This window comes from Crinia signifera, unplaced genomic scaffold, assembly GCF_055691185.1.
Source record: "Crinia signifera unplaced genomic scaffold, ASM5569118v1 HAP2_SCAFFOLD_101, whole genome shotgun sequence".
Lineage (NCBI taxonomy): Eukaryota > Metazoa > Chordata > Amphibia > Anura > Myobatrachidae > Crinia > Crinia signifera.
Genome location: NW_028141995.1, coordinates 134,803 through 155,264, shown reverse-complemented (window position 1 = coordinate 155,264; position 20,462 = coordinate 134,803). Strand labels below are relative to the sequence as shown.

The window sequence follows — 20,462 nt, the reverse complement described above, 5'->3', positions numbered from 1 at the left end:
ACCCGTGCAGTTCCTCTTCCCTGCCTGGGGTGTCGCTGTCTGCTGTAGTGCTTCTAGCACAGTGTGGTCTGTGCACTGATATGCAAACCCGAACTGTGCTAGAAACACCACAGCAGACAGCGACACCCCAGGCAAGGAAGAGGAACTGCATGGGTTTTCAAAGATAGCGGGTGCTAGAATGAACACTACAGTATCTGCCTTTTAGACACTTTTTTGTGCTCCTCTGCCTTCTGTATGAGTTGCACTGTGCCCAAACCTCAGCGGCCAATCAGGAGCCAGTAAAGTCGGCTCCTGATTGGCTAGAATTCATTCTTAGTCCAGACACCGAGGAGGAAACATCGCTGCAGCTCTGACAGACGGGGAGTTTGCTGGAGTCGCCCGGCAGCTTAAAGAAGAAGCCAGAAGATGGAAGAAGAAGGAAGAATGCCTGGACAATGTCGGACCAAGCCAGAAGAACTTCCATGGAGGACCTGGGTGAGTTGGATTTCCTTCCACAGGTCCACCATGGATTTCTTCGGACCCGGACCTGACGCCGACATGAAGATCGACATGAAGAAGAATGGCGACATGGATCCGGAACCAGGACAAGGCACCGGATCAAGACTCTGGGACCTACCTACGGGATCAAGATAGGTAAGTATCAGTGTGTGTGTAATGTATGTATTAAACTTTTATTTTACAGGTGTCAGTGTGTTTTTATTTAACTATTTTTTTTACTGTGGAACTACAAGACCCAGCGGGCCATTTAATGCCCCGCAGGCTGGGACTTGTGGTTCACCAAGTCCCAGCTTGCAGGGGAGGCTTGCTGGGACTCATAGTTCTACAGTTTAAAACAATAGTTTATTCTTCTATTTTTTACACCAGAATCAGCCCGATGCCCACCGCCCAGGGGCATCGGGGACAGCACCAGGCTTCAGCCTGGTCAGGTAAGTCCTGGAGGGGGGGGGGGCCCTTATTGGGGGGGTCCCCACTCCCCCAGGACCCCTGGCCAGGCTGACTGGTCGGTAGGGTTAATGCTTTGGCCGGGGGGACTTGTATAAAAAGTCTCCCCCCGGCTGTGGCATTACCCTGCTGGCCGGTTTGGCCTGGGGCTGGTTCTTAAAATACGGGGGACCCCTAGTCACTTTGTCCCCCGTATTTTGGGAACCAGCCCCGGACCTGGTTGTTAAAAATCGGGGAACCCCTATTTGTCGGGTTCCCTGATTTTTAATTACCGGCCCCGGCTCTTTCAGCCTGGTGCTGGTTACAGCTGTGGGGGGGACCACACGCCGTTTTTTTTTTTATATTTATTTTTCTATTTTTTTACACTGAAGCCTGCACGGATCTGACTGATCCGTGCAGGCTAAAGCCAAATACGACAGGGAAAGCAAGGTGTATTTTCCTGTCGTATTTGTGTGCCAATTAGCAGCTGTATTATCAATACGACTGCTTAGTACATCAGGAACCACCATTCTTTTGAATGGTGATTTCTGTCGTATTCTATCGATGGTGTAGACATTCGTATTTGTAAATACAAATACGAATGTTCCATCATTAGAAATACGAATTGTTGTATTTTCGGGATTGTAAATCCCGAAAATACAAATGTGTAAAAGATAGGTGTATTTCTGCCTACGAATACACCTATTTTTTACGAATCCATTTTGGTAAATTTCCCCCATAATGTTACAGGAATAAATAAGCATAGAACTTTTAACTGTATGTTCTCTGACTAGTGATTTAGGGGGATATGCAATCCTCCACCGCTATTTCCGATGGGGGAAATAGCGGCGGATACCTAATTAATGTTGTCTTTACTGACAGCATTGAAGAGGCATCATGGCAGAACAAGCTCGACTTTAAAAGCTGTCAGGCCCGTTCTGCCGATAACGGAAGTGGATTGTCCCGATCATGGCCGTATATCAACAATCCATGGCCGTTTACGCGGACACGCCCCCTTTTTCACCAATGTTTAATCCCGCCTGCCGATTTGCTGTCGATCAAAATGCAAACGGACCAGGATCATGACTGTCAGGACGGACCGACAGTCATGATCCTGGATTACATATTCCCTTTAACCTTTTGAGTGGCAACATCTCTGTGAGCGATGTTCAAAATATCCGCCTCGCTCTCATTGTTATATAAAATTCAAATAAAAAATGTTGTGTGAAAAAAAAAGATTCTATTTCCTATATAAGGTAAACATTACAGCCCATCATGATGAATAACAATGTTGGCTTGGTCATTTTCATACCTATTTTGAGAAATTCACTTGGCACTCAAAGGGTTAATTCTGTTTTGGTCAAATAGCAAGCAGAACATGGTCGAATGAAAAACCTAAGAGATCAGTATACACTGACGAAAATAAACAAGATCTATAATGTAAGCTATGAGATTGGCAGCTGTCAGAACAGCAATGGCTACTAATTTATCCCAATTACATAATCCACTCCGACCTGAATAGCGACTGCATTCGTTTGGACGTTGTGTGGTTCCCCTGTACTTTGAGTCAAATTGGAAGATTGGCCAGATGATCAGGGCGGAAGCATAAAACAGGACAGAAAGGAGGACGTAGGCACTGAGAGACTTCTCAAAAGTACAGGGCAACCAACTGGTACATTCCCCGACATAAAATAATCACCAAAACAGACAGGATAAAACAAATACAGTAAACAGATAAGCACCACTTAAGTGCATCATGTTTGGTGTACAGCGGGGGATCTGAAATGAAGACAAAAATAACACAGGCAATGAAGCTTTCTATAACTTTTAAAAGTCCAGGAACAGTTGCCATGTATCCAGTAACTTCTCCCGGCTGGGCTCTTGTTAAAGACACCTCAATGATATATGCCAGCGTGGTGAGACAGGAAAACACTACAGCCACAATCTGGTAGGTGCGCCTCTCGCTGCCGTAACTTTTGTCTTCCAAGTAGAACAGTGGGTTCAGAACGGTGGCAGAGAGGCACATCAACACAGCAAACATAGCAAAAGTGATGGGGAAGTTTTTCCAAGACACTGGCATCCGGTTTTGCACCCCTGTAAATTCCACCACAAGGATTATTATAGTGACAGCGAAACAGAAGCACCAGGAGAACATGCAAAAGTCTCCGGTTCCACTGCCCCAACCTCCTCTGTGCACAACCAAGCTGAACGTAACGCAGGCAACGATGGCTGCCAGAATGCGCACAATCCCAACTGGAGACTTTAGGGTGTGGGTGTTGCCCACCACGATTTTCGTGCGTTGGACTGGCATGGTTCTTGTACCTTTGAAAAGAAAGAAAAAGGGATGTCAAATATTGTATTAAAAAAGGCCTCAACGAGGCAATGGAATTAAACATAGTATTATAGAACAATTATTGCTTTCCTTGTCTGGTTCTGTATCATTTAATGGATTGTACCATGTGACTATGTGTAGGTGTCGAAGATAATAATATGTCCATGAAGGACAACAGCGGGCCTTCTTCAATATAAAGAATCCTTATATAATATCGATAAGACCCCCCCTCTTTTAGTATAAATTAGTTTAGACCCTACCCCCCCCCCCCTTTTTTTAATACAATATTAGCCTGGATAAACCACCACAAAAGCTATATGGTGATAAACTATAAAAAGAGTCTCTCCATAATGTACTGCTATATATATATATATAAAATTATACCGTATAAATTATGTCTTCATACATCCACCAATTAACGTTATTTTGTAAATAATAAAATACCATTTAGGTTATATGTTGGATATATATGTGTATATATTTTTATATATTTTTATATATTTTTTTTTTATTTTTCTATTATTATTATTTGTATTTGTGCATCTCTTTCCATATATAATAAGATGATATGTGAAGTCCTATATATTTACCCTCTCTACCATATCAAATATTATTACCTTTTTTTTATATATATTGTACTTATTTTCATCCCCATGACCTTGCTGTGTATATACGCAAAATTGCTTACTAATAATGCTCCCCAGAAAAATAATGACTTTTTTTCGCTATGGGCAGGGGTTAATAGTAGAAAACGATATACGAGTGTAACATTCATGTGTTAAAATAAAGTTGCTTTTGTTCAAATAAAGGGGCAGTTCTAATACTGCACCCATCCATGATAAACAAATTCCATCTCTATGGCGACTGGCTCCGCTCCCCCGGAAGTGACGCATAACATACCACCTAAAGATGCGATGACGCGGGTATACAGCGTCACCGCATCTAGACAAATTAGGGCTTGTCAAGCCCGGACCACGTGTTAGTACACGTGTCATATGGCCGAATTCCGGCCAATACAACCACTGAGCTTCCGGCGGAAGCGGGAAGTCATTCTCGGCAGGTAGAACGCATATGCGTTCCACCCATATATCGCTATGAATCCAAGCTTACGAATATCGTTTTCTTAGAAAATAACACAGAGGCAGCTAACTGAGGACTCGTTTTCCAACCTAGACTGTCAATCTTAGTACCAAATGTCCTCCCCTCTGTCCATAACTGTGTTACTTGCGGGGAACAAAGTGACCTTTTGACCCGGAAGTGATAATTATTAACACAATATATTTTCATGATTTAACAGATACCCACTGGGAATATTAAATGTTTTATGGTATTATACCTACTATATCAGTATGTTTGTCTCCTACTTTATGATTAAACATTGAAATTATGATTGTAATGTATTATTACTCTGATTGAATGTCAATTGGCTACTCATTAGTATGGGTATATATACCCCTAGCCACCACACTAGAAGCCACCTTTGAAAAAGCCACAAGCTAGTGGCGAAACGCGTCAGCTGCAGCCTCTCACTCCTACAGATTGGACCCATATTACCATCCAGTCCATCGTCTGCCTACTTTTGGGAATTTCAACTCTGATCCACCCTCCAAGACCTCTACAGGACACTGAACTCCAGGTGAGCCCCGCCATCCATAGCCACCTGTATGAGACAGTGGTCCCTCATCAAATACCTCAAGTGGGACTGATAACTCTCCACCACAATAGTGACCAGGGGCAACCAGCAGCTTTTTCCTCCAGGTGAGCCAACACCATCATAGCCACCTGTTAGAGGTTCTGCCATCCCCCCTTTATCAAACCTAGTCCAGGTTGGAGAATTCCTGCCCACCCTCCTTCAGTGCTTACAACATTCACTGCAATTTCATATATGGGAGGTACCCAAATGGGGTATTGAATACCAATTTCTCTGAAAGCCAATAGAGGGATAAAATACGGACATTTCTCCATTGATTCCTCCAGCGGCTACTACCATCTATCCGTGAACATAGAGAGGACCGGTGAATTGTCCCCCAAAATCTTTTCCCCATTCATCTTCCCAATCGGCAGATATACCATTGGTTAAGTGCACTTTCCAATCTGGACTGATACTCAATAGGGCATTGGCCCTTACGGATCCATATCCAATCAAAGAGTGAGACCTTCTTTTTAACATTTTTATTGTGCGATATTGTCATGTGCAAATGTATGTAATGTTTTTATTTATCTTTGTGATATAAATTGTTTTTTCACCATAAAGTTGTTCAATCTATTCATTGTGACACCAGCGCTGCTTCTCTGAAACTTCATTTCTACCAATGTAGGTGAAAATGATAATTTTCACTTACTTTTATAGAAAATAAGTACCTCACAGTGGCTGGAACATCTCATACTGTTTTTGGCTTTCATCCCCCAACCATTCCGCCGTGGCCAGAACATTTTCTGCGTCGGTTCCGGCTTTCACTCCCAGAAGCATCCAGTCGCGTCCAGAACATCTCATGCGTCGGTTCCAGCTTTCAATTCCAAAAACACCTCGCCGTGGCCAGAACATCTCATCCGTCGGTTCCGGCTTCCCCAAGCACCTTGCCAAGGCGCTGACATTTCATTCACAGGTTCCAGCTTTCACCCTCCAGGCACATAGCTGCATACTGTATGGACAAGTTATTCGCCGGATCCAGTTTTCACATCCCAATCAAGTGTGATATTATACAATGGTGTGAAAGTGATATATGGGGCCTATATATTATCACTTCATTTCTGCCAATGTAGGTGAAAATGATCATTTTCACTTACTTTTGTAGAAAATAAGTACGTCCCAGCGGCCGGAACATCTCATGCTCCGTTTTTGGCTTTCAACCCTCAACCATTACGCCGTGGCCGGAACATTTTCTGCGTCGCTTCCAGCTTTCACTCCCAAAAGCATCCCGTCGCGTCCAGAACATCTCATGCGTCGGTTCTGGCTTTCACTCCTAAAAGAACCTCGTCGTGGCCAAAACATCTCATCCGTCGGTTTCGGCTTAACCCCCCCAAGCACCTTGCCAAGTCGGGAACATTTCATTCACATGTTCCAGATTTTACCCTCCAGGCACATAGCTGCGTACAAGTTATATTCAGATTCCGGTTTTCACACCCCAATCGAATGTGAAAGGGTACAGCGGTGTGAAAGTGGTATATGGGGTCTAAAAATTTTCACTTTTTTTTTACCAAAGTAGGTGAAAATAACAATTTTCACAAATTTTTGTAGAAAATAAGTACTTTGCAGCAGTCGGTACATCTCATGCGCCGGTTCCAGCTTTCACTGCCCAACCATCACGCCGGAACATTTCTTGTGCCGGTTCCAGGTTTCACCCACAAAAGCACCTTGCCAAGTCGGGAAAATTTCATTCACAGGTTCCAGCTTTTACCCTCCAGGCACATAGCCGTGTACGGAACAAATTATTCCCAGGTTCCGATTTTCACACCCCAATCGAATGTGAAAGGGTACAGCGGTGTGAAAATAATATATGGGGCCTATAAATGATCACATTTTTTTTACCAAAGAAGGTGGAAATAACAATTTTCACCTACTTTTGTAGAAAATAAGTACCTCACAGCAGCCGGTACATCTCATGCGCAGGTTTCGGCTTTCACCGCCAAACCACCACGCCGCTACTGGAACATTCCTTTCACCGGATCCAGGTTTCACCCACAAAAGCACCTTGCCAAGGCAGTACCATTTCATTCACAGGTTCCAGCTTTCACCCTCCAGGCACATAGCTGCATATGGACAAGTTATTTGCCGGATCCAGTTTTCACTTCCCAATCAAGTGTGATAGGGTAAAGTGGTGTGAAAGTGGTTTATGGGGACTATATATTATCACTTAATTTCTACCAAAGTAGGTGAAATTGATAATTTTCACTTACTTTTGTAGAAAATAAGTACCTCACAGCGGCCGAAACATCTCATGCTCCGTTTTTGGCTTTTACCCCCCAACCATCACGCCGCAGCCGAAACATTTTCTGCGTCCGTGCCAGCTTTCATTCCCAAAAGCATCTCGTCGCAGGCCAGAACATCTCATGCGTCGGTTTTGGCTTTCACTCCCAAAAGCACCTCGTCGCGTGCCAGAACATCTCATGCGTCGGTTACGGCTTTCACTCCCAAAAGCATACCGTCGCGGCCAGAACATCTCATGCGTCGGTTCCAGCTTTCACTTCCAAAAGTTCCTCGTCACGGCCAGAACATCTCATCCGTCGGTTCCGGCTTCAACCCCCAAGCACCTTGCTAAGTCAGAAACATTTCATCACAGGTTCCAGATTTTACCCTCCAGGCACATAGCTGCGTACAAGTTATTCCCAGATTCCGGTTTTCACACCCCAATCGAATGTGAAAGGGTACAGCGGTGTGAAAGTGGTATATGGGGTCTAAAAATTATCACTTTTTTTTTTACCAAAGTAGGTGAAAATAACAATTTTCACCTACTTTTGTAGAAAAAAAGTACCTTGCAGCAGTCGGTACATCTCATGCGCCGGTTCCGGCTTTCACTGCCCAACCATCACGCCAGAACATTTCTTGTGCCGGTTCCAGGTTTCACCCACAAAAGCACCTTGCCAAGTCGGTGACATTTCATTCACAGGTTCCAGCTTTCACCCTCCAGGCACATAGCTGCATATGGACAAGTTATTCGCCGGATCCAGTTTCCACATCCCAATCAAGTGTGATAGGGTACAATGGTGTGAAAGTGATATATGGGGCCTATACATTATCACTTCATTTCTACCAATGTAGGTGAAAATGATAATTTTCACTTACTTTTATAGAAAATAAGTACCTCACAGTGGCTGGAACATCTCATACTGTTTTTGGCTTTCATCCCCCAACCATTACGCCGTGGCCAGAACATTTTCTGCGTCGGTTCCGGCTTTCACTCCCAGAAGCATCCCGTCGCGTCCAGAACATCTCATGCGTCGGTTCCAGCTTTCAATTCCAAAAACACATCGCCGCGGCCAGAACATCTCATCCGTCGGTTCCGGCTTTACCCCCAAGCACCTTGCCAAGGCGCTGACATTTCATTCACAGGTTCCAGCTTTCACCCTCCAGGCACATAGCTGCATATGGACAAGTTATTCGCCGGATCCAGTTTTCACATCCCAATCAAGTGTGATAGGGTACAATGGTGTGAAAGTGATATATGGGGCCTATATATTATCACTTCATTTTTGCCAATGTAGGTGAAAATGATAATTTTCACTTACTTTTGTAGAAATAAGTACGTCACAGCGGCCGGAACATCTCATGCTCCGTTTTTGGCTTTCACCCCTCAACCATTACGCCATGGCTGGAACATTTTCTGCGTCGGTTCCGGCTTTCACTCCCAAAAGCATCCCGTCGCGTCCAGAACATCTCATGCGTCGGTTCTGGCTTTCACTCCTAAAAGCACCTCGTCGTGGCCAGAACATCTCATCCGTCGGTTCTGGCTTAACCCCCCAAGCACCTTGCCAAGTCGGGAACATTTCATTCACAGGTTCCAGCTTTTACCCTCCAGGCACATAGCCGTGTACGGAACAAATTATTCCCAGGTTCTGATTTTCACACCCCAATCGAATGTGAAAGGGTACAGCGGTGTGAAAACAATATATGGGGCCTATAAATGATCACATTTTTTTTACCAAAGAACGTGGAAATAACAATTTTCACCTACTTTTGTAGAAAATAAGTACCTCACAGCAGCCGGTACATCTCATGCGCAGGTTTCGGCTTTCACCGCCAAACCACCACGCCTCTACTGGAACATTCCTTTCACCGGTTCCAGGTTTCACCCACAAAAGCACCTTGCCGAGGCAGTACCATTTCATTCACAGGTTCCAGCTTTTACCCTCCAGGCACATAGCTGCATATGGACAAGTTATTTGCCGGATCCAGTTTTCACTTCCCAATCAAGTGTGATAGGGTACAGTGGTGTGAAAGTGGTTTATGGGGACTATATATTATCACTTCATTTCTACCAAAGTAGTTGAAATTGATCATTTTCACTTACTTTTGTAGAAAATAAGAACGTCACAGCGGCCGAAACATCTCATGCTCCGTTTTTGGCTTTCACTCCCCAACCATCACGCCGCTGCCGGAACATTTTCTGCGTCGGTTCCAGCTTTCATTCCCAAAAGCATCTCGTCGCAGGCCAGAACATCTCATGCGTCGGTTCTGGCTTTCACTCCCAAAAGCACCTCGTCGTGACCAGAACATCTCATCCGTCGGTTCTGGCTTTACCCCCCAAGCACCTTGCCAAGGTGGGAGCATTTCATTCACAGGTTCAAGCTTTTACCCTCCAGGCTATTCGCCGGTTCCGGTTTTCACACCCCAATCAAATGTGAAAGGGTACAGCGGTGTGAAACTGGTATATGGGGCCTATAAATTATCACTTTTTTTTTTTTACCAAATTAGGTGAAAATTATTATTTTCACCTACTTTAGTAGAAAAAAGTATTACTGATATTCAATAAAAAAGCAATGCAGACAATATCACTGCTATCTCCGGCACTGATATCAGCCCTGATTTGGCTCGCTGTCTGCATAAAATAATATAAGGACCTCAATTCATCAAACTTTAAACATAATTTACGGAAGACCATACATATGTGATAAATATACTTGTATGCCAGGAAGATATTATCGCGCCTGCTTATCTGTTGTGGGTAGCTGCTCCTGCAATTTGACGTTTGGAATATGCTGTAGTAAAAATGATGTCACAGTAGTCCAGAGACGTAGTTGGGTAAGCAGTTGACATCACAATTCATTCGTGGAGAAGGTCTACCTGAAAAAAAGAAGGAGGCGCGATAATATGTTCATTACATACATGCATATTTATTAATAATGTGTCTTACATCGTAACACACATAAATGCAGTACTATACAGACAACACAAGTCATCCTTATCAGTTCCTGCTCAGTGATTGCAAATACATGCCACAGCACATATTAGACCCTTAACTGTGGACCAGTTACTCAGTTTTACAAACTGAGCAGGTCCCCGGGTATGTGCTCTGCAGCAGCCAGTCTTGAGGAGCTGTCAGGGACTATCACCCCCCAAAGCACCTCACAGTGCCTGGAACATCTCATGCGCCAGTTTAGGCTTTCACCCGCCTTCAAGCCCATCGCAAAAGCATGACAATCTCATGCGCCGGATCTGGCACCTCTCCAAAGCACCTCAACGCGGCCGGAACATTTCATGCGCCGCTTCAGGCTTTCACCCCCAAAAACACCACGCCGCGGGCAGAACATTTATTGCGCCGGTTCCAACTTTCACCCCCAAAAGCACCTCGTCGCAGCCAGAATATCTCATACGTCGGTTCAGGCTTCAACCCCTCCCAAGCACCTTGCCAAGGTGGGAACATTTCATTCACAGGTTCCAGCTTTTACCCTCCAGGCACATTGCTGCATATGGACAAGTTATTCGCCAGATCCAGTTTTCACACCCCAATCAAGTGTTATAACATTTCCTGCACCGGTTCCGGCTTTCACTCCAAAAAGCACCTCGTCGCGGGCCAGAACATCTCATGCGTCGGTTTCCGGCTTTCACACCCCAATCTAATGTGAAAGGGTACAGTGGTGTGAAAGTGGTATATGGGGCCTATAAATGAACACATTTTTTTTTTACCAAAGTAGGTGGAAATAACAATTTTCACCTACTTTTGTAGAAAATAAATAACTCACACGCCGCGACCGGAACATTCCTTGCGTCAGTTCCGGCTTTCACTCCCAAAAGCACATCGTCGCGTGCCAGAACATCTCATGCGTCGGTTCCGGCTTTCACTCCCAAAAGCATACCGTCGCGGCCAGAACATCTCATGCGTCGGTTCCAGCTTTCACTTCCAAAAGCACCTCGTCACGGCCAGAACATCTCATCCGTCGGTTCCGGCTTCAACCCCCAAGCACCTTGCTAAGTCAGGAACATTTCATCACAGGTTCCAGATTTTACCCTCCAGGCACATAGCTGCGTACAAGTTATTCCCAGATTCCGGTTTTCACACCCCAATCGAATGTGAAAGGGTACAGCGGTGTGAAAGTGGTATATGGGGTCTAAAAATTATCACTTTTTTTTTACCAAAGTAGGTGAAAATAACAATTTTCATCTACTTTTGTAGAAAATAAGTACCTTGCAGCAGTCGGTACATCTCATGCGCCGGTTCCGGCTTTCACTGCCCAACCATCACGCCAGAACATTTCTTGTGCCGGTTCCAAGTTTCACCCACAAAAGCACCTTGCCAAGGCGGTGACATTTCATTCACAGGTTCCAGCTTTCACCCTCCAGGCACATAGCTGCATATGGACAAGTTATTTGCCGGATCCAGTTTTCACTTCCCAATCAAGTGTGATAGGGTACAGTGGTGTGAAAGTGGTTTATGGGGACTATATATTATCACTTCATTTCTACCAAAGTAGGTGAAATTGATCATTTTCACTTACTTTTGTAGAAAATAAGTACCTCACAGCGGCCGAAACATCTCATGCTCCGTTTTTGGCTTTCACCCCCCCAACCATCACGCCGCAGCTGGAACATTTTCTGCTTCGGTTCCAGCTTTCATTCCCAAAAGCATCTCGTCGCAGGCCAGAACATCTCATGTGTCGGTTCTGGCTTTCACTCCCAAAAGAACCTCGTCGTGGCCAGCACATCTCATCCGTCGGTTCCGGCTTTACCCCCCAAGCACCTTGCCAAGGTGGGAACATTTCATTCACAGGTTCCAGCTTTTACCCTCCAGGCACATAGCCGCGTAGTCGTACATAAGCTATTCGCCGGTTCCGGTTTTCACACCCCAATCAAATGTGAAAGGGTACAGCGGTGTGAAAGGGGTATATGGGGCCTATAAATTATCACTTTTTTTTTTACCAAAGTAGGTGAAAATTATTATTTTCACCTACTTTAGTAGAAAAAAGTATTACTGACATTCAATAAAAAAGCAATGCAAACAATATCACTGCTATCTCTCGCACTGATATAAGTCCTGATTTGGCTCGCTGTCTGCATAAAATAATATAAGGACCTCAATTCATCCAACTTTAAACATAATTTACGGAAGACCATACATATTTGATAAATATACATGTATGCCAGGAAGATATTATCGCGCCTGCTTACCTGTTGTGGGTAGCTGCTCCTGCAATTTGACGTTTGGAATATGCTGTAGTAAAAATGATGTCACAGTAGTCCAGAGACGTAGCTGGGTAAGTAGTTGACATCACAATTCATTCGTGGAGAAGGTCTACCTGAAAAAAATAAGAAGGAGGCGCGATAACATGTTCATGACATACATGCATATTTATTAATAATGTGTCTTACATCGTAACACACATAAATGCAGTACTATACAGTCAACACAAGTCATCCTTATCAGTTCCTGCCCCAGTGATTGCAAATACATGCTACAGCACATATTAGACCCTTAACTGTGGACCCGTTACTCAGTTTTACAAACTGAGCAGGTCCCCGGGTATGTGCTCTGCAGCAGCCAGTCTTGAGGAGCTGTCAGGGACTATCACCCCCCAAAGCACCTCACAGTGCCTGGAACATCTCATGCGCCAGTTTAGGCTTTCACCCGCCTTCAAGCCCATCGCAAAAGCATGACAATCTCATGCGCCGGATCTGGCACCTCTCCAAAGCACCTCAACGCGGCCGGAACATTTCATGCGCCGCTTCCGGCTTTCACCCCCCAAACACCACGCCGCGGGCAGAACATTTATTGCGCCGGTTCCAACTTTCACCCCCAAAAGCACCTCGTCGCAGCCAGAATATCTCATACGTCGGTTCAGGCTTCAACCCCTCCCAAGCACCTTGCCAAGGTGGGAACATTTCATTCACAGGTTCCAGCTTTTACCCTCCAGGCACATAGCTGCATATGGACAAGTTATTCGCCTGATCCAGTTTTCACACCCCAATCAAGTGTTATAACATTTCCTGCACCGGTTCACTCCAAAAAGCACCTCGTCGCGGGCCAAAACATCTCATGCGTCGGTTTCCGGCTTTCACACCTTAATCTAATGTGAAAGGGTACAGTGGTGTGAAAGTGGTATATGGGGCCTATAAATGATCACATTTTTTTTACCAAAGTAGGTGGAAATAACAATTTTCACCTACTTTTGTAGAAAATAAGTAACTCACACGCCGCGACCGGAACATTCCTTGCGTCGGTGCCGGCTTTCACTCCCAAAAGCACCTCGTCGCGTGCCAGAACATCTCATGCGTCGGTTCCGGCTTTCACTCCCAAAAGCATACCGTCGCGGCCAGAACATCTCATGCGTCGGTTCCAGCTTTCACTTCCAAAAGCCCCTCGTCACGGCCAGAACATCTCATCCGTCGGTTCCGGCTTCAACCCCCAAGCACCTTGCTAAGTCAGGAACATTTCATCACAGGTTCCAGATTTTACCCTCCAGGCACATAGCTGCGTACAAGTTATTCCCAGATTCCGGTTTTCACACCCCAATTGAATGTGAAAGGGTACAGCGGTGTGAAAGTGGTATATGGGGTCTAAAAATTATCACTTTCTTTTACCAAAGCAGGTGAAAATAAAAATGTTCACCTACTTTTGTAGAAAATAAGTACCTTGCAGCAGTCGGTACATCTCATGCGTCGGTTCCAGCTTTCAGTTCCAAAAACACCTCGCCGCGGCCAGAACATCTCATCCGTCGGTTCCGGCTTTACCCCCCAAGCACCTTGCCAAGGTGGGAACATTTCATTCACAGGTTCCAGCTTTTACCCTCCAGGCACATAGCCGCGTACATAACAAGCTATTCGCCGGTTCAGGTTTTCACACCCCAATCAAATGTGAAAGGGTACAGCGGTGTGAAAGTGGTATATGGGGCCTATAAATTATCACTTTTTTTTTTTACCAAAGTAGGTGAAAATTATTATTTTCACCTACTTCAGTAGAAAAAAGTATTACTGACATTCAATAAAAAAGCAATGCAGACAATATCACTGCTATCTCCCGCACTGATATCAGCCCTGATTTGGCTCGCTGTCTGCATAAAATAATATAAGGACCTCAATTCATCAAACTTTAAACATAATTTAAGGAAGACCATACATATTTGATAAATATACATGTATGCCAGGAAGATATTATCGCGCCTGCTTACCTGTTGTGGGTAGCTGCTCCTGCAATTTGACGTTTGGAATATGCTGTCGTAAAAATGATGTCACAGTAGTCCAGAGACGTAGCTGGGTAAGTAGTTGACATCACAATTCATTCGTGGAGAAGGTCTACCTGAAAAAAATAAGAAGGAGGCGCGATAACATGTTCATGACATACATGCATATTTATTAATAATGTGTCTTACATCGTAACACACATAAATGCAGTACTATACAGACAACACAAGTCATCCTTATCAGTTCCTGCCCCAGTGATTGCAAATACATGCTACAGCACATATTAGACCCTTAACTGTGGACCCGTTACTCAGTTTTACAAACTGAGCAGGTCCCCGGGTATGTGCTCTGCAGCAGCCAGTCTTGAGGAGCTGTCAGGGACTATCACCCCCCAAAGCACCTCACAGTGCCTGGAACATCTCATGCGCCAGTTTAGGCTTTCACCCGCCTTCAAGCCCATCGCAAAAGCATGACAATCTCATGCGCCGGATCTGGCACCTCTCCAAAGCACCTCAACGCGGCCGGAACATTTCATGCGCCGCTTCCGGCTTTCACCCCCCAAACACCACGCCGCGGGCAGAACATTTATTGCGCCGGTTCCAACTTTCACCCCCAAAAGCACCTCGTCGCAGCCAGAATATCTCATACGTCGGTTCAGGCTTCAACCCCTCCCAAGCACCTTGCCAAGGTGGGAACATTTCATTCACAGGTTCCAGCTTTTACCCTCCAGGCACATAGCTGCATATGGACAAGTTATTCGCCTGATCCAGTTTTCACACCCCAATCAAGTGTTATAACATTTCCTGCACCGGTTCCGGCTTTCACTCCCAAAAGCACCTCGTCGCAGGCCAGAACATCTCATGCGTCGGTTTCCGGCTTTCACACCTTAATCTAATGTGAAAGGGTACAGCGGTGTGAAAGTGGTATATGAGGCCTATAAATGATCACATTTTTTTTACCAAAGTAGGTGGAAATAACAATTTTCACCTACTTTTGTAGAAAATAAGTAACTCACACGCCGCGACCGGAACATTCCTTGCGTCGGTTCCGGCTTTCACTCCCAAAAGCACCTCGTCGTGTGCCAGAACATCTCATGCGTCGGTTCCGGCTTTCACTCCCAAAAGCATACCGTCGCGGCCAGAACATCTCATGCGTCGGTTCCAGCTTTCACTTCCAAAAGCACCTCGTCACGGCCAGAACATCTCATCCGTCGGTTCCGGCTTCAACCCCCAAGCACCTTGCTAAGTCAGGAACATTTCATCACAGGTTCCAGATTTTACTCTCCAGGCACATAGCTGCGTACAAGTTATTTCCAGATTCCGGTTTTCACACCCCAATCGAATGTGAAAGGGTACAGCGGTGTGAAAGTGGTATATGGGGTCTAAAAATTATCACTTTTCTTTTACCAAAGCAGGTGAAAATAACAATTTTCACCTACTTTTGTAGAAAATAAGTACCTTGCAGCAGTCGGTACATCTCATGCGCCGGTTCTGGCTTTCACTGCCCAACCATCACGCCGGAACATTTCTTGTGCCGGTTCCAGGTTTCACACACAAAAGCACCTTGCCAAGGCGGTGACATTTCATTCACAGGTTCCAGCTTTCACCCTCCAGGCACATAGCTGCATATGGACAAGTTATTCGCCGGATTCAGTTTCCTCATCCCAATCAAGTGTGAATAGGGTACAATGGTGTGAAAGTGATGTATGGGGCCTATATATTATCACTTCATTTCTACCAATGTAGGTGAAAATGATAATTTTCACTTACTTTTATAGAAAATAAGTTCCTCACAGTGGCTGGAACATCTCATACTGTTTTTGGCTTTCATCCCCCAACCATTACGCCGTGGCCAGAACATTTTCTGCGTCGGTTCCGGCTTTCACTTCCAGAAGCATCCCGTCGCGTCCAGAACATCTCATGCGTCGGTTCCAGCTTTCAGTTCCAAAAACACCTCGCCGCGGCCAGAACATCTCATCCGTCGGTTCCGGCTTTACCCCCAAGCACCTTGCCAAGGCGGTGACATTTCATTCACAGGTTCCAGCTTTCACCCTCCAGGCACATAGCTGCATACTGTATGGACAAGTTATTCGCCGGATCCAGTTTCCACATCCCAATCAAGTGTTATAGGGTACAATGGTGTGAAAGTGATATATGGGGCCTATATATTATCACTTCATTTCTGCCAATGTAGGTGAAAATGATAATTTTCACTTACTTTTGTAGAAAATAAGAACGTCACAGCGGCCGGAACATCTCATGCTCCGTTTTTGGCTTTCACCCCTCAACCATTACGCCGTGGCCGGAACATTTTCTGCGTCGGTTCCGGCTTTCACTCCCAAAAGCATCCCGTCGCGTCCAGAACATCTCATCCGTCGGTTCTGGCTTAACCCCCCAAGCAGCTTGCCAAGTCGGGAACATTTCATTCACAGGTTCCAGCTTTTACCCTCCAGGCACATAGCCGTGTACGGAACAAATTATTCCCAGGTTCCGATTTTCACACCCCAATCGAATGTGAAAGGGTACAGCGGTGTGTAAGTAATATATGGGGCCTATAAATGATCACATTTTTTTTACCAAAGAAGGTGGAAATAACAATTTTCACCTACTTTTGTAGAAAATAAGTACCTCACAGCAGCCGGTACATCTCATGCGCCGGTTTCGGCTTTCACCGCCAAACCACCACGCCGCTACTGGAACATTCCTTTCACCGGTTCCAGGTTTCACCCATAAAAGCACCTTGCCAAGACAGTACCATTTCATTCACAGGTTCCAGCTTTCACCCTCCAGGCACATAGCTGCATATGGACAAGTTATTTGCCGGATCCAGTTTTCACATCCCAATCAAGTGTGATAGGGAACAGTGGTGTGAAAGTGGTTTATGGGGACTATATATTATCACTTCATTTCTACCAAAGTAGGTGAAATTTATCATTTTCACTTACTTTTGTAGAAAATAAGTACCACACAGCGGCCGAAACATCTCATGCTCCGTTTTTGGCTTTCACCCCCCAACCATCACGCCGCAGCCGGAACATTTTCTGCGTCGGTTCCAGCTTTCATTCCCAAAAGCATCTCGTCGCAGGCCAGAACATCTTATGCGTCGGTTCCGGCTTTCACTCCCAAAAGCATCCCGTCGCGTCCAGAACATCTCATGCGTCGGTTCTGGCTTTCACTCCCAAAAGCATCCCGTCGCGGCCAGAACACCTCATGCGTTGGTTCCAGCTTTCACTTCCAAAAGCACCTCGTCACGGCCAGAACATCTCATCCGTCGGTTCCGGCTTCAACCCCCAAGCACCTTGCTAAGTCAGGAACATTTCATCACAGGTTCCAGATTTTACCCTCCAGGCACATACTGTAGCTGCGTACAAGTTATTCCCAGATTCCGGTTTTCACACCCCAATCGAATGTGAAAGGGTACAGCGGTGTGAAAGTGGTATATGGGGTCTAAAAATTATCATTTTTTTTTACCAAAGGAGGTGAAAATAACAATTTTCACCTACTTTTGTAGAAAATAAGTACCTTGCAGCAGTCGGTACATCTCATGCGCCGGTTCCGGCTTTCACTGCCCAACCATCACGCCGGAACATTTCTTGTGCCGGTTCCAGGTTTCACCCACAAAAGCACCTTGCCAAGGCGGTGACATTTCATTCACAGGTTCCAGCTTTCACCCTCCAGGAACATAGCTGCATATGGACAAGTTATTTGCCGGATCCAGTTTTCACATCCCAATCAAGTGTGATAGGGTACAGTGGTGTGAAAGTGGTTTATGGGGACTATATATTATCACTTCATTTCTACCAAAGTAGGTGAAATTGATCATTTTCACTTACTTTTGTAGAAAATAAGTACGTCACAGCGGCCGAAACATCTCATGCTCCGTTTTTGGCTTTCACCCCCCAACCATCACGCCGCAGCCGGAACATTTTCTGCATCGGTTCCAGCTTTCATTCCCAAAAGCATCTCGTCGCAGGCCAGAACATCTCATGCGTCGGTTCCGGCTTTCACTCCCAAAAGCACCTCGTCGTGGCCAGAACATCTCATCCGTCGGTTCCGGCTTTACCCCCCAAGCACCTTGCCAAGGTGGGAACATTTCATTCACAGGTTCCAGCTTTTACCCTCCAGGCACATAGCCGCGTACATAACAAGCTATTCGCCGGTTCCGGTTTTTACACCCCAATCAAATGTGAAAGGGTACAGCGGTGTGAAAGTGGTATATGGGGCCTATAAATTACCACTTTTTTTTTTACCAAAGTAGGTGAAACTTATTATTTTCACCTTCTTTAGTAGAAAAAAGTATTACTGACATTCAATAAAAAAGCAATGCAGACAATATCACTGCTATCTTCCGCACTGATATCAGCCCTGATTTGGCTCGCTGTCTGCATAAAATAATATAAGGACCTCAATTCATCAAACTTTAAACATAATTTAAGGAAGACCATACATATTTGATAAATATACATGTATGCCATGAAGATATTATCGCGCCTGCTTACCTGTTGTGGGTAGCTGCTCCCGCAATTTGACGTTTGGAATATGCTGTAGTAAAAATGATGTCACAGTAGTCCAGAGACGTAGCTGGGTAAGTAGTTGACATCACAATTCATTCGTGGAGAAGGTCTACCTGAAAAAAAGAAGAAGGAGGCGCGATAATATGTTCATGACATACATGCATATTTATTAATAATGTGTCTTACATCGTAACACACATAAATGCAGTACTATACAGACAACACAAGTCATCCTTATCAGTTCCTGCCCCAGTGATTGCAAATACATGCTACAGCACATATTAGACCCTTAACTGTGGACCCGTTACTCAGTTTTACAAACTGAGCAGGTCCCCGGGTATGTGCTCTGCAGCAGCCAGTCTTGAGGAGCTGTCAGGGACTATCACCCCCCAAAGCACCTCACAGTGCCTGGAACATCTCATGCGCCAGTTTAGGCTTTCACCCGCCTTCAAGCCCATCGCAAAAGCATGACAATCTCATGCTCCAGATCTGGCACCTCTCCAAAGCACCTCAACGCGTCCGGAACATTTCATGCGCCGCTTCCGGCTTTCACCCCCCAAACACCACGCCGCGGCCAGAACATTTATTGCGCTGGTTCCAACTTTCACCCCCAAAAGCACCTCGTCGCAGCCAGAATATCTCATACGTCGGTTCAGGCTTCAACCCCTCCCAAGCACCTTGCCAAGGTGGGAACATTTCATTCACAGGTTCCAGCTTTTACCCTCCAGGCACATAGCTGCATATGGACAAGTTATTCGCCTGATCCAGTTTTCACACCCCAATCAAGTGTTATAACATTTCCTGCACCGGTTCCGGCTTTCACTCCCAAAAGCACCTCGTCGCAGGCCAGAACATCTCATGCGTCGGTTTCCGGCTTTCACACCTTAATCTAATGTGAAAGGGTACAGCGGTGTGAAAGTGGTATATGAGGCCTATAAATGATCAAATTTTTTTTACCAAAGTAGGTGGAAATAACAATTTTCACCTACTTTTGTAGAAAATAAGTAACTCACACGCCGCGACCGGAACATTCCTTGCGTCGGTTCTGGCTTTCACTCCCAAAAGCACCTCGTCGTGTGCCAGAACATCTCATGCGTCGGTTCCGGCTTTCACTCCCAAAAGCATACCGTCGCGGCCAGAACATCTCATGCGTCGGTTCCAGCTTTCACTTCCAAAAGCACCTCGTCACGGCCAGAACATCTCATCCGTCGGTTCCGGCTTCAACCCCCAAGCACCTTGCTAAGTCAGGAACATTTCATCACAGGTTCCAGATTTTACTCTCCAGGCACATAGCTGCGTACAAGTTATTCCCAGATTCCGGTTTTCACACCCCAATCGAATGTGAAAGGGTACAGCGGTGTGAAAGTGGTATATGGGGTCTAAAAATTATCACTTTTCTTTTACCAAAGCAGGTGAAAATAACAATTTTCACCTACTTTTGTAGAAAATAAGTACCTTGCAGCAGTCGGTACATCTCATGCGCCGGTTCTGGCTTTCACTGCCCAACCATCACGCCGGAACATTTCTTGTGCCGGTTCCAGGTTTCACACACAAAAGCACCTTGCCAAGGCGGTGACATTTCA

General features: G+C 45.4%; 1 pseudogene; it reads right to left on the bottom strand.

Moving 5' to 3' along the window:
* Positions 1-220: 220 nt before the first annotated feature.
* Positions 221-14,099, bottom strand: LOC146051502 (myeloid-associated differentiation marker homolog; annotated as a pseudogene).
* Positions 14,100-20,462: the final 6,363 nt, after the last annotated feature.